Below are 11,079 nucleotides of genomic sequence, written 5' to 3'. Positions count from 1 at the left end.
CCCCAGTTCTGCTTAGTGCTGACTCAGAATGGATGGTGGAGGGCACGGGGTGGTCATGTTCAACAAGTTGTGTCACTCATTTATTGCTGATTTTTCACTCTTAGAGCAGGACCACCTGTTCTTGGCATGGCTTGGCTTGGAATGGGCCTTAGGAAGACCTGGTCCCAACCTCTGCTCGTGTGTAGGGTTGCCACCCCACGATCAGGTTTCTCAGGGCACCCATTCTGATGGCTCTCAGAAGTGAGCTGGTAACCAGCAGTATGATGATGCACTGCATCTCCATCTGGGGTTTTAGACCCTACAATAACATGGCAAAGCTTTCCCTGTAGTGTTCAGGAGCCCTCATACGGCACGAGCTGGGCCATGAGCATCATGCCAGCCCAGGGCCAATTCTGGGGCTCTGGCTGCTGCCCCTGAGCTGGATGTGCAGGCATCCTCACCACAGTGAGCGTGTAGCAGAGGGGAAGGTTTCCCCACGTGCTCTTGCGTGCCTGGCGAATGAACTGCTGCAAACCTTCTGGGTGGTGGTGATTTTCATCTGTATGATGAATAAATTATGAAGTTGCTTCCTTAACTAATTGCTTTCACTTGAGCTGACTGTACCTCTGGGTATGCAGTGGAAGCAAATATTTCTCTTTAGAATAGACTTTCTGCAGATATTTGAGCTAAATTGAGGCTAAATGTGCTCCTTGAGATGAGAAGTTTGCAGGGCAGAATGAACTTCTCATGCCAGATGGGTCATACCCCAGATGAGATGTTTCAGAAATCACTGTGCTGGCCATGGGGTGAGTGCTGTGTGCTGGAGGCTGCCTGGATTTTTGCTCAGTGCTCAGAGCTTTGCAAACATGAGAGCACGTTTATCTGCGTTTGTGCATTGGGTTTGCTTCTGAGTGAGCAAAGCATGTATCTGATGTGTTTGGGGATCTTTGCCCTGGGTAGGACTGACGGAAAGCAGCCAGTACTGTTGTGTTCCGAGGAGGGAGGGGATGCTACTGAGGAAAAGAGTGAAGTGGAGGTGTTGGGCTGTGCTGCAGACTGGCTCTGTGACTCAGAGCAAGCTGAGCTCACTGGCACTGCCCTTGGCTTCCTGCTCACCGAACTGCGAATCTGCATAGAGCTGGGCTGGGCAGGACCTGGGCCTTTGGGCTTTGGTGCAGTCGTAAATACAAGAGGAATTCCTGTGGTGGTTGCAGTTCCGTGCCTGGATCTGATGGCTGAGGCAATGGAGCCGGCAGAGGTGTGATTCTCAGGGAATGATGGATTAGTGGCTCCCGTGTTTCTACATCGTGCTGTCAGATGAGCACCTGCCCCACTGGGCAGGCAGACTGCAGCTGCTGAGCATCCCAGCTTGGGTGGTGCTTATTTCTAGGCCAGGTTGGTGGCTGTGGGGTTGCAGGCTCCAACCCTTCCCCGTGCACCTCCATTGACTGGCATTAACAGAGGCTGCAAACCCTTCGGGCTTTGAGACCACATTTCTCCCATCTCCGGCCCATTCTGAGTCCACTCCCTTGGCTGCTGGGGAGGAATGATACCACAGTTCCCATGGAGACTCATTCGTTCTCCTGCATGGCATTGCTGCAGCACTTCACAGCCTTTTCAGTTTGCAACAAAATGTGTTTTCCTGCACAGTTTAGAAGGGGGTTTCATTTGCAATGGGGCAAGCTGGTGGGCATAGATATGCTTCCTGCTGCTTGTTGCTGGAAGGAGCTCAAAAATGCCCTCCATGCCAGCAGAACACTGCTTCATCCACACTGCTGCTGGGCTCCACGCAACCAACAAATCCCCTGCAGCTGTGCTGCTGGCATGTCCCGGATGTGGACTGTGCTCCAAATTTGTCCTTGGTGTCCTGGCTGCAACAAGGGGAATCCTGTTGCGTGAGAGCGTTGAAGGGTCCTGGTGTGGGGTTTGTGATGATGAGAGCTGTTCACTCTTCCAGTTTTCAGCATTGCCCTGTGCTGGTCCTGCCCCAGTCCCATCCTACACCAGCAACTTGTCCTCTGTTACAATCTATTTTTAATGTTTGGAGTTCATAGTTCTGGTCTGGGGCAGCAAAACGGAAATATCTTTCCTGGGAGAACTAATGCACTAAATAAACTCTCTGCACACCTTACAAGAGAAAGAATGGATCTGCAAATGGTACAGGAGAGCAAATAGCTGCATCTCCCTCCCCGAAGGCTTTTTTCAGGCTGAGCCAACAGACGGAGCTGTGGTTGGGTCCCTGGAGATGGGGGCTCGCGCTCCTCCCACGCTGCGCAGCCCGGCTGGCCGGGAGCCAGGCTGTGCACTTCGCAGGGAATTCGCAGTTTCAGTGTTTTTTTCCTGCTCTGAAACGGATCAAAAGCAAACAGCAGATTTGCTCTGCCAAGCGAAATTCTGGAGAGGCAAAATCTGAGCGTTATCACTTTGAGTTAAAGCCTTTCACGTTTGTGTTTGACAGTGTTACAGTGGGAAAGTTTAAACCTGCTTGAAATGGAAAGCCAAAAGGTTGGAACTGAGCGTTTGGGACCTTCTGGAAACTCTCCTGTTGTCTTCCAGGCACATCCTTGTCTAAGCAGTACTGGTGTCGTTCGGCTCAACCCCGCTTTGTGCTGACTGTGTCCATGCTGATGGAACGTTCCTGGCAGAGGCAGCAGCAGGCCTGGCGTTGGCAGGGCACGGATCCTTTTTCTTTCCCATTGTGTTTGGAATTTCACTATTTTAATATTTTCCCCAGCTGCCATTCCCCTTCACACGGTGCAGTGGTGGAGGAGCAGCTGGATGTGCGCCTGCACCTTTACATTTCTTAAAATAGAATCACAGCAGTCGCCAGCTGAACACCTGAAGTGACTGGCATTGGTTTCCTGCCAGTGCCGCTCAAAAAATCCACAACTTTGGCTTCATCGGCCCCCATTGGCAGCTTGGAGGTCAGGTTTTGCCCGGGGAATACGCAGTTGTCCCAGTGATTCGGGAGCCCTTTTCCCACCGAGCAATGGGCCCTTTCTTTGGGGCACAATGAACCCTCTTGCTGCCTTTCTTGCCTTTTCTTCCCCGGCTTTCCCACATTCTGTTCACACCTTCATGAATATTCAGAGGCCATTGGCCATATGAAGCTATTGAGAGCTCTTGTTAACACTTCTCCTAATGACATGCACCTTCAATAGGAAACAAAAACACAGATAAGAGCTTGTTAGTGGAGACCCTTGTTCCCCACCTAACAAGGTTTCCATTGACTCGGACACTTGTGGTGACACATTGCTTGCTCTCGCTGTTGCCTCTTTTGATTTGTGACTGGCTTTTACCGTACGGTTTTTTTTTTTTTCCCCTTTTTCTTTAATTGCGCGGTTTTAAGCTAATTAAGAAGGAGGTCAGGGCTCCCTCCCAGTGCCGTACTGTGCGTGCGGGTGGGAGACGCTCAGCTGCGACGCGTGGGAACGTGGCATTGAGAGCAGCGCTGGGACACGAGTCCCGCTGCCCAGTGTCCCCATTGGCCAAAGCGCTGTCCCCAAGGCAATGGGGGGACACTGAAACATCTCTAAGCTCCTTTGCCATGCCCTCCAGGTGCTCCTGGGGGAGTTGGTCTTGACACAAGGGCTCTTCTCCTCCATCCTCTGGTCACGCTCTGCTCCCACTGCTACCCGTGAGGCTTTCATTAGGCTGGGCCCACCCCTTCGATCCTGTGAGATGCCTGCCTGGATTTTTCTTTTTTTCCAGCCACACCTCATTATTTCTGCTGTTATTGGGCTCTTGCAGCATTGTTTGTTGGCTTGTGGAGGCCCCCTAGTTTCTATGGATACTGCTTCCCCAAGTGGCCAGGCTATCAATAAGACAGCATCGTGTCCGAGTTCTTCCTGGGGACCTTGTGAGGAGGCAGAGGTGACTCCCCTGAAATGCTGTACTCGTTGCAGCACAGCTGCTCACTTGTGTTTTCTTAGCGTTGCCACGCAGGGTTTCTACAACTGTAGGTAGTCAAGAATTTTTCAGAAATTTCCAGGCCCTCCACTGGCCCAAGAGCCCGAGCTCTGGTCGCTACCCAGTGGGAATCGATGTCCTGGGGCAGGGGGCCGCGGAGAAATGGGCTTGGCTTGTGGTGCCAGTTCTGGATGGTGATTACAGTTCTTTATATGCTCTAAACTGGTTTATCTATCCCCAGGTAGATGTGTGCTGCCAGCAGTGCTGTAATATCCATCCAGGGCCGCCCAGAGGTACGAGGAATAAACTCGCATGTTATTAGCTAATAGAGGGAAGTGATTCGATATGGCCCTCAGAAGCTGGAGCAGATAAATAGGATGATAAACGTTGGCATTAGCAGACGTGACCGACTCCTCTGTCTCCGTGATTTGGTAGTGCCCAGTAATTAAATAGTTGGAGCCTAATGTATTTTAAACTAGAGCCGCAGCCCGTAAATCAAGCAGATTATTCTCTTCCCTGCTGTGTGCACTCTGGTTCAGGAAGAATTCCCATTCCTGTGGCACAGCTGCTGCTGGCCACCGCATCGTGGCCATCGATCCCATCTTAGAGCCCAGCAGGCAGCCTGGGAGGGCACCCTGCGGCCTTTCCAGCTTGGGTTGTCTCCATGTGGTTGGACCAGTTTTATATAAACATGCAAACACATGCAAGGTGGCCAGCGACTCTAAAGCTCTGCTGCAAAACGTGCCGGTTGTGGCTGAAATCTGTACTGCCTCGCTGCAAGAGCATCCCCATCTCATTTGTACTTGCACCATGGTTTTGTTTTCTTTGCAGCCAGACTTGTACTAAATACGTATTTCTGTCATATTTTCACATAGGTTGTCCAAGAAGGAAACACAGCTATTTCCAACTGAGCTCAGAGTCGCATCAAAGTAGGAGCTATTTTTTATCTTCATACAAAACTATTCTCCATCTCTCATCCTCCTTCTGGCCAGAGCTGTTTTTGTCTGTGGGAGGCTGGATGTATGATGTAGAGTTTATCCATTAACATTTAGCAAAGGCCAGATTTAAACATTTTGGTGCCATCCGGCCATTTTACGCCTTTTAACAGTGTTCCTGGATGAGCTCTGGCTTTCATTTGAAAATGTCTCGGTGATATCTGGCATTCAGCAGAGCTGTCGCCATGCCCCTGCCCACACGCAGCAACGCCGCGGTGATAAAACCTCTGCTGGCTCTTCCTGGATTTAATTATTTCTAATAAAATCTATTTGTGCTTCAAATTCTCAACTCAAATTCTCTTCCAGCTCATGCATTTTTAAATAAAGCAGGTAATGCTGCTCTGCTATTACAGATTACGACCACTGAGGTCTTGTTGCACGCAACAGCCATGAGGGGGCTAAAGGTGTGGGTTCTTCCATTTTAGCTGAAGTAAACATTCCTTCTACTTCTTTAACAATGTAAGCTGGTGGTCTTCAACCCATGGGGAAACCTTTCCACGAGCAAAAATTTCTGGAAGGAATTAATTCCCAGCTCTGGCTGACATAGGGTCCTAGGGCAGGGGGGTTGGAACTGGATGATACTTGAGGTCCATTCCAACCCAAACCATTCTATTGACTCTGTGATTCTACAGTCCTGGGGTCCTGATGCTGTTCTGTTGGTGCTTACAGCTGTCAAGCCCATGCCGTTTGTGCACAGCAATACCTTAGGGACCTCTTAGCTTGGCTGCAGGTCTGATAACTGAGAGAGCTTCATTTCTCCCTTACCCATAGGATGTACTTGTTAAATACAGCAATTAGGAAGGGGAGAGAAGAAGACCTTTTCCCAGTGAGGATATAAAACTTCCTTCAAATTGGCTGTGGCACTAGAGACCCAAAACTAATAAGTCGATCCTACATCTGTATAATAAACTCATTTATTAGGTTTTTATTTTAAGAGTTGGTAGCATTAATTAGATTGATATGGCCCATAAATCACTTGATTTGGCTGAGCCCTCAGATACTTGTACTTTAAATTAATACAAGTGCCGTTTAATTAATCTGATTAAATCCTGGGCCCAGAAAAGCACTATTTGCAGCATCCAGGAGCACAGTAATGGGGAAGATAAGTGTTTTAGAGTAAAATATCTTCCTCTGTGGAGGGCCAGGTGGCTTGGCTGCTAAACTGAGGCACAACAGCAGAGCTGCAGAAGAGGCAGCCCGTGAGAACTATGAGAGCTTAAAGACCGTGAACCCCACCTCTGCTGTGGGCTGTTTGTCCCTACCAGCTCAGGCTGCCCTGGGCCCCATCCATGGCCTCAGGCACCTCCAGGGATGGAGCACCCACAGCTTCAATGGGCAGCAATGCCAGAACTCACCACTCTCTGAGCGGATCCTGAGTTTAGGAGGTGAGCTCCCCATAGATAAGAGTGGGGTTCAGCTCCCGTGGTGCTCCCTCCCCTTGGTTTCTCTGTGGTGGCACAACTCTGAAATTCACACATCACAAATCCCCTCTGAAGCCCACTGAGGACCCGGTGCGTTCCATGGCACAGCACCAGCCTGGCCCTGCACAGCCACAGGTTGTTTCCATCAGGGTATGTACGACATAAAATATGTTTTCTTTAAAAGTGGGAGATAATGCTATTACAGCAGTTGGATTAATCTAATATTCTCCTTCATTGGCAAAAGAGAATTGCCTAAATAGCCAGAGAGAGACATGTTTTACAAGTCATTCTTAAGGGCTGTCAGACTTTCTAGGAAAGCTATTTGCTCATGAGAAGGGAATCAGATTCCCCACAGCTTTGCTTGCAGCCTCGCAGCACAAAAGCTGCCCTGCAAATAGTGTGGCCAAGCTTTCCTCCACCCGGTCTGGAGGAAAAAATCACAGGGAGGGAACCTGTCAGAAAAGAGGGAAAACAGACCAATTAGAGGCAGCAATCTCGCAGCTCTCTGCCCTCTCTCCCCTGTGGATGAAGCAGATGTAAAACAATAGCTTTATTTGTGCAGAATTTAATTGGGAAGTTCAAAGGAAGCGTCGGAGGCTCTTTTGATCCCTGAGTGTTTGAACGCCACGTTGCATTGGTGCCTGCTGGCCATGGCAGTGACCTCTCGTGTTAATTAGTGTTTATCTGAAATCGAATTAGCTCACAACTGGGAGAAAGCAGAGTGATAATCACAGATTTGTGTGATTCTCACTTAGAGGTAAAGCAGGTCTCTGGCTGCGGGAGTTGACATTAAAACAACTCTGAGAACGTTACATTTGGGCTTTGCTTTTGTAATGCTCTCCATCTGATGGTGCTATTTCTCATAGCCTGCGCTGCCTTCATCTTTGCTGAGTCTGCTGCTCCACGCTGCTCACTGAACTTAAACCATAAACCAACACTTGAACAATGATGCATTATTTATAGCAGACCGAATGCTGTAAGGTTGACAATGGTGCAAAGCTTCTCTTTCTTGTGGTCAGTAATCCATAAATAAATACATCATCTATTGAGGGTCGCAGGACTGTCAGATGGATGGGAATCGCCTGTGTTATACAAGGAGGGCATGAGGGACGCTGTGAGAGTCAGCACCCACTCCTGGTGCAGAATGGCCATTTCTGAGTAATGGCGTTAGAAGTCTTCACCTGGAGGGAGGTGTGAGAGTTATTGGTGCCCAGCTGTGGGGCTGAGTGGAAGGTGGAGGGTAGCAGAGGTTCTTTGTGCAGGGGAGAAATGTGTAAAGCGGTCAGATTCTGTGCCTCTGTGTGAAATATTATACAGGGCTTTATAGCTAAAGCTATCTTAAGATAAAGGTATATGGCCCCAGTTTCTGAGCAGAGGATATCCAGCGACACAGAAATCTAATGCCTGTCCACCATGAACATCTGCAGAGCTTCAGCGTGTCAGGCTGGAATGAAAGCCTCAGCTCAGATCCAGGTCCCAGCATCTCCCAAGTGCAGGTATGTTTTCATTCAAGCCTTCCCCTTAGCTTGGAAGCCAGATCTGAGCGATGCTGGCTGAAAGGTGGCTGCTGCTCCTTACCTGTGTACAGCACAGTGCTACAAAACCACCTGGTGGCACACGTACCATATCCGTGGGTGCCAAAATCGCCCTGATGGCATACAGATGCCCTGTATCCTTGGGTGCTAGCTGCTCCATTTTCAAGGCTCAGCCACCAGAGGGTGGCATGATGATGCTCAGCACGCAGCCTGCCTGCTTCTGCTGCTTGCTCGGAGTGTGGCATTTTATAGCAGCGCTGGAGATCTAATAAAACTTCAGAGCACACGGCACACGGACACATTTCCCACTACAAAGGAGCCTGGCGGGTGTTTCTATCAGCAGCCCTTATGCGCAGCAGTTCCTGATGTTACATATGTTCTTTATGCCTAAAACCAACCTTGTAAGGTTATTAGGTAGTGTGGCAACAGATAGAATTTAGACTGTTTAAGAATCACACCTTTTAGTGACGCTTGGCAACTGCTGTAGGGAGAGGTACACAGATGTTGTTTATGAGCAAATATTTTTTTCATAGATGTGTGTTTATAGGACAGTGATGTTCTGTGCAACTGCTTGTAACACACGGGGGTGTTTCTGCTGGAATTTTATTTGGTTTAACTGGCAGTGAACAAAGTGGTTAACTAATACTCAGGCACAGAAAAGACTCTCGGCTGGAGGCAAGGGGGACTAACTTTAACAAAACATTCATTTCATCTAAGATCTGCCCAATCTGGGCTGTCTCAGCATGTTTTCCTGAAGCAGGTTTTCAGTAACCCAACCCCAGCCACTGTCTCGAATAACGAAGCAGTTGTGGGGTTCTGTGCAAGGCAGGTTAGCATTCGATCATTCAAATCCTCACTTGGGTGACAAGTTCCAGAGAGCAGCTGGGAACAGGGCATGGAGGATGTCCAGGCAGTGATATGAGCTGAAGAGACAAAAAAACCACCAAGTTTTATGTATGCAGGTTGCTTTAACATGATGGTTCCCATGTGCAGGCAGGTGATGTTGCTATTCAGAACAAGCCTTGGTCTCGCTGTGAGCCATTTCACAGCCCAGCACTCATCTGAATCCAGCCTCCCCCGTCCTGGGTGCACACAGGGAGATTTCTGCACTTGTGGTTCTGGCTGCAGGACCAGCCCCTTGTCTGCAGTGTGCGTGTTTTAAATACAAGCTTCCAAATCTCATTACCTGCTGTCTTTTCCTCTTCTATTTGTTTTTCTCCTAACAATGCACCTGCCAATATCTGCCCCAGAGCCCCATTTTAAGTGGCATTTTCCATTGTTAATGTCATGCTCCCGCTCCCTATCTATCTTTGGCAAGTGCCGACTGCCTGCAGCAGAACCAGGGAAGGGGGAAAGCCCTCCCTGGGCACAGCAGTAACACAGCACCCATTGCTGGAAGAATGATGAGATAGCCAGTGTAATAAATATTTATAAGAGCGAGCGTAATGAAATGAATGTGTAGTAGACTGAGGATCCCTTAGGGTTTGGTCATCGCATGTTTTTTTCCCCTTTTCTTTATTCTCTGTTGTACAGAACTGTCCTGATGTCCCCGGGTTGTCGAGCAAATTGCTTATTGTGTTGCTCACTTACACAATGCATGTTATTATGTGCAACCAGCTGCTCCTGTTTGGCATTACTTGCACATACAGAGCAGGAGGCTACCGTCGCTTCTCTCATCTGGAAGTCAACGCTCCCTTGTGCAGGAGTTGCTGCCAGACCAAAAAGTCTGGCAAATAAGTGATCCTGGTAGGAAAGGTCTCTGAGAGATTCCTGCTCTGGGACGAGTGAGGCTGCAGCTTTGCAATGAGTTTGAGCTGATCTAGCTTTGTGTTGCCATTGAAAACTTCTTCATGCCTCTGCCTACTTGTTCCCATTGCTTTCCTTCTGCTGGCACCAGCTCATGGGTGACTGCACAGGCAGCTGGAGCAGAGGGCTGATTTTGCTGCTATTGCTGTTGCCAGTCAAGTTTTCAGCTCCATCCCTTCCCCTACACATCTCCAGGCTCATTCAAGCACTAATGCTGGCTCAAAGGACAAAGCAGCCACCTCTTCTGGTAATGAGAGCAACTCACATCCAGCATAGAGCCCCATGTTGGAGACCTGTCTGCAGCCAAAGGCAGGTGCCAACCAGGGCAGAGGCTGTGTAAAAACGGACTGCTCAGTCCTGCTTGGAAGAGCAGCAACCTGAGCATCTCCAGCACTGATCCCTGTGTGATGGCTGTGGGCAGAAGGGTTTATCTGTGGAACTGGAGGGCACTAAGCCCCTGGGGGGGGATGGCTTCATGTCTACAAAGGCTTCAGCGTGCTCTGAGTTCAGGGTGTTGGGGTTTGGCAGCACAGGGTTTGAGATGGAGCTGCTTCTGATTGGGGCTCTGCAGGGCACGCAGTCTGGAAAGCAAGTGCATATTCCAAATGGAAATTGTCCCCTTTAGCGTGCAGGGTTAAAATAAGGGAATATAAAGCAAGCTCAGCCCAGAATAAGAACGCACACATGCTGATTTTTAAGTATCCTCCTGAATTTCCAGTAACTTCTGTCTCTTTCATTTGCTTTAAGGTCTCTGACTGGACCACACCTCCACGCTCTGAACCCCAATGCACAAGAGGCAGCCAGAGAGCAGTTTTCGTTTCTTATATTGTGCTGGGCTCGCCTGGAGTTTAGGTAAAGGTTTCCTTGCTTAAAGGGAAGGAGAAATGTGCAGGATACGAGGAAAAAAGAGCAGGGGTGTGTCTGCAAGCAAACCAGAGCAGGCACAATGAGGAGACATTCCTCTAGCTTCATTAAAACCATCTGACAGCACCTTTAAAGCCACCTCTCACAGAAGGGAGCAGGTGGGAAAACCCCGGAGAGAAAGGAGGGCTGTTAATCGTCAGCTCTGCAGGCGAGAGCTGCGGGACGGAGCTGCGCTGTCAGCCTGCTCTCACACCCTGAGCTCTGCCTCGGGTCCGTTCCCGCGAGCCGCGCGTTCCGAGCCCGGAGCGGAGCTCGCTCAGCACGCGGCCGCCTCCTGCTTCGCGCCAACCGCGCGGCGGAGCAGCGCCGGCCGGCAGCCGTGTGTGCGATGTACGGCACGGCTCCGCTGCCGTGGCACCTCGCTCCTTCACGGCACCGCTAGTAACTAAATAGCCTTAACGAGAAGGAATCGTAATACCGAGAGCAAAAAGCCCAGCGAATGGTTCTGAACCCCGTTCCCCTCAGCCCCGCACCTGCCGCCCGCCCTCAGCAGCGGGCCGACCCCGGCTG

The sequence above is a fragment of the Meleagris gallopavo genome, chromosome 12 (assembly GCF_000146605.3).
Source record: "Meleagris gallopavo isolate NT-WF06-2002-E0010 breed Aviagen turkey brand Nicholas breeding stock chromosome 12, Turkey_5.1, whole genome shotgun sequence".
Classification (NCBI taxonomy): domain Eukaryota; kingdom Metazoa; phylum Chordata; class Aves; order Galliformes; family Phasianidae; genus Meleagris; species Meleagris gallopavo.
Note: the sequence above shows the minus strand (reverse complement) of the source record.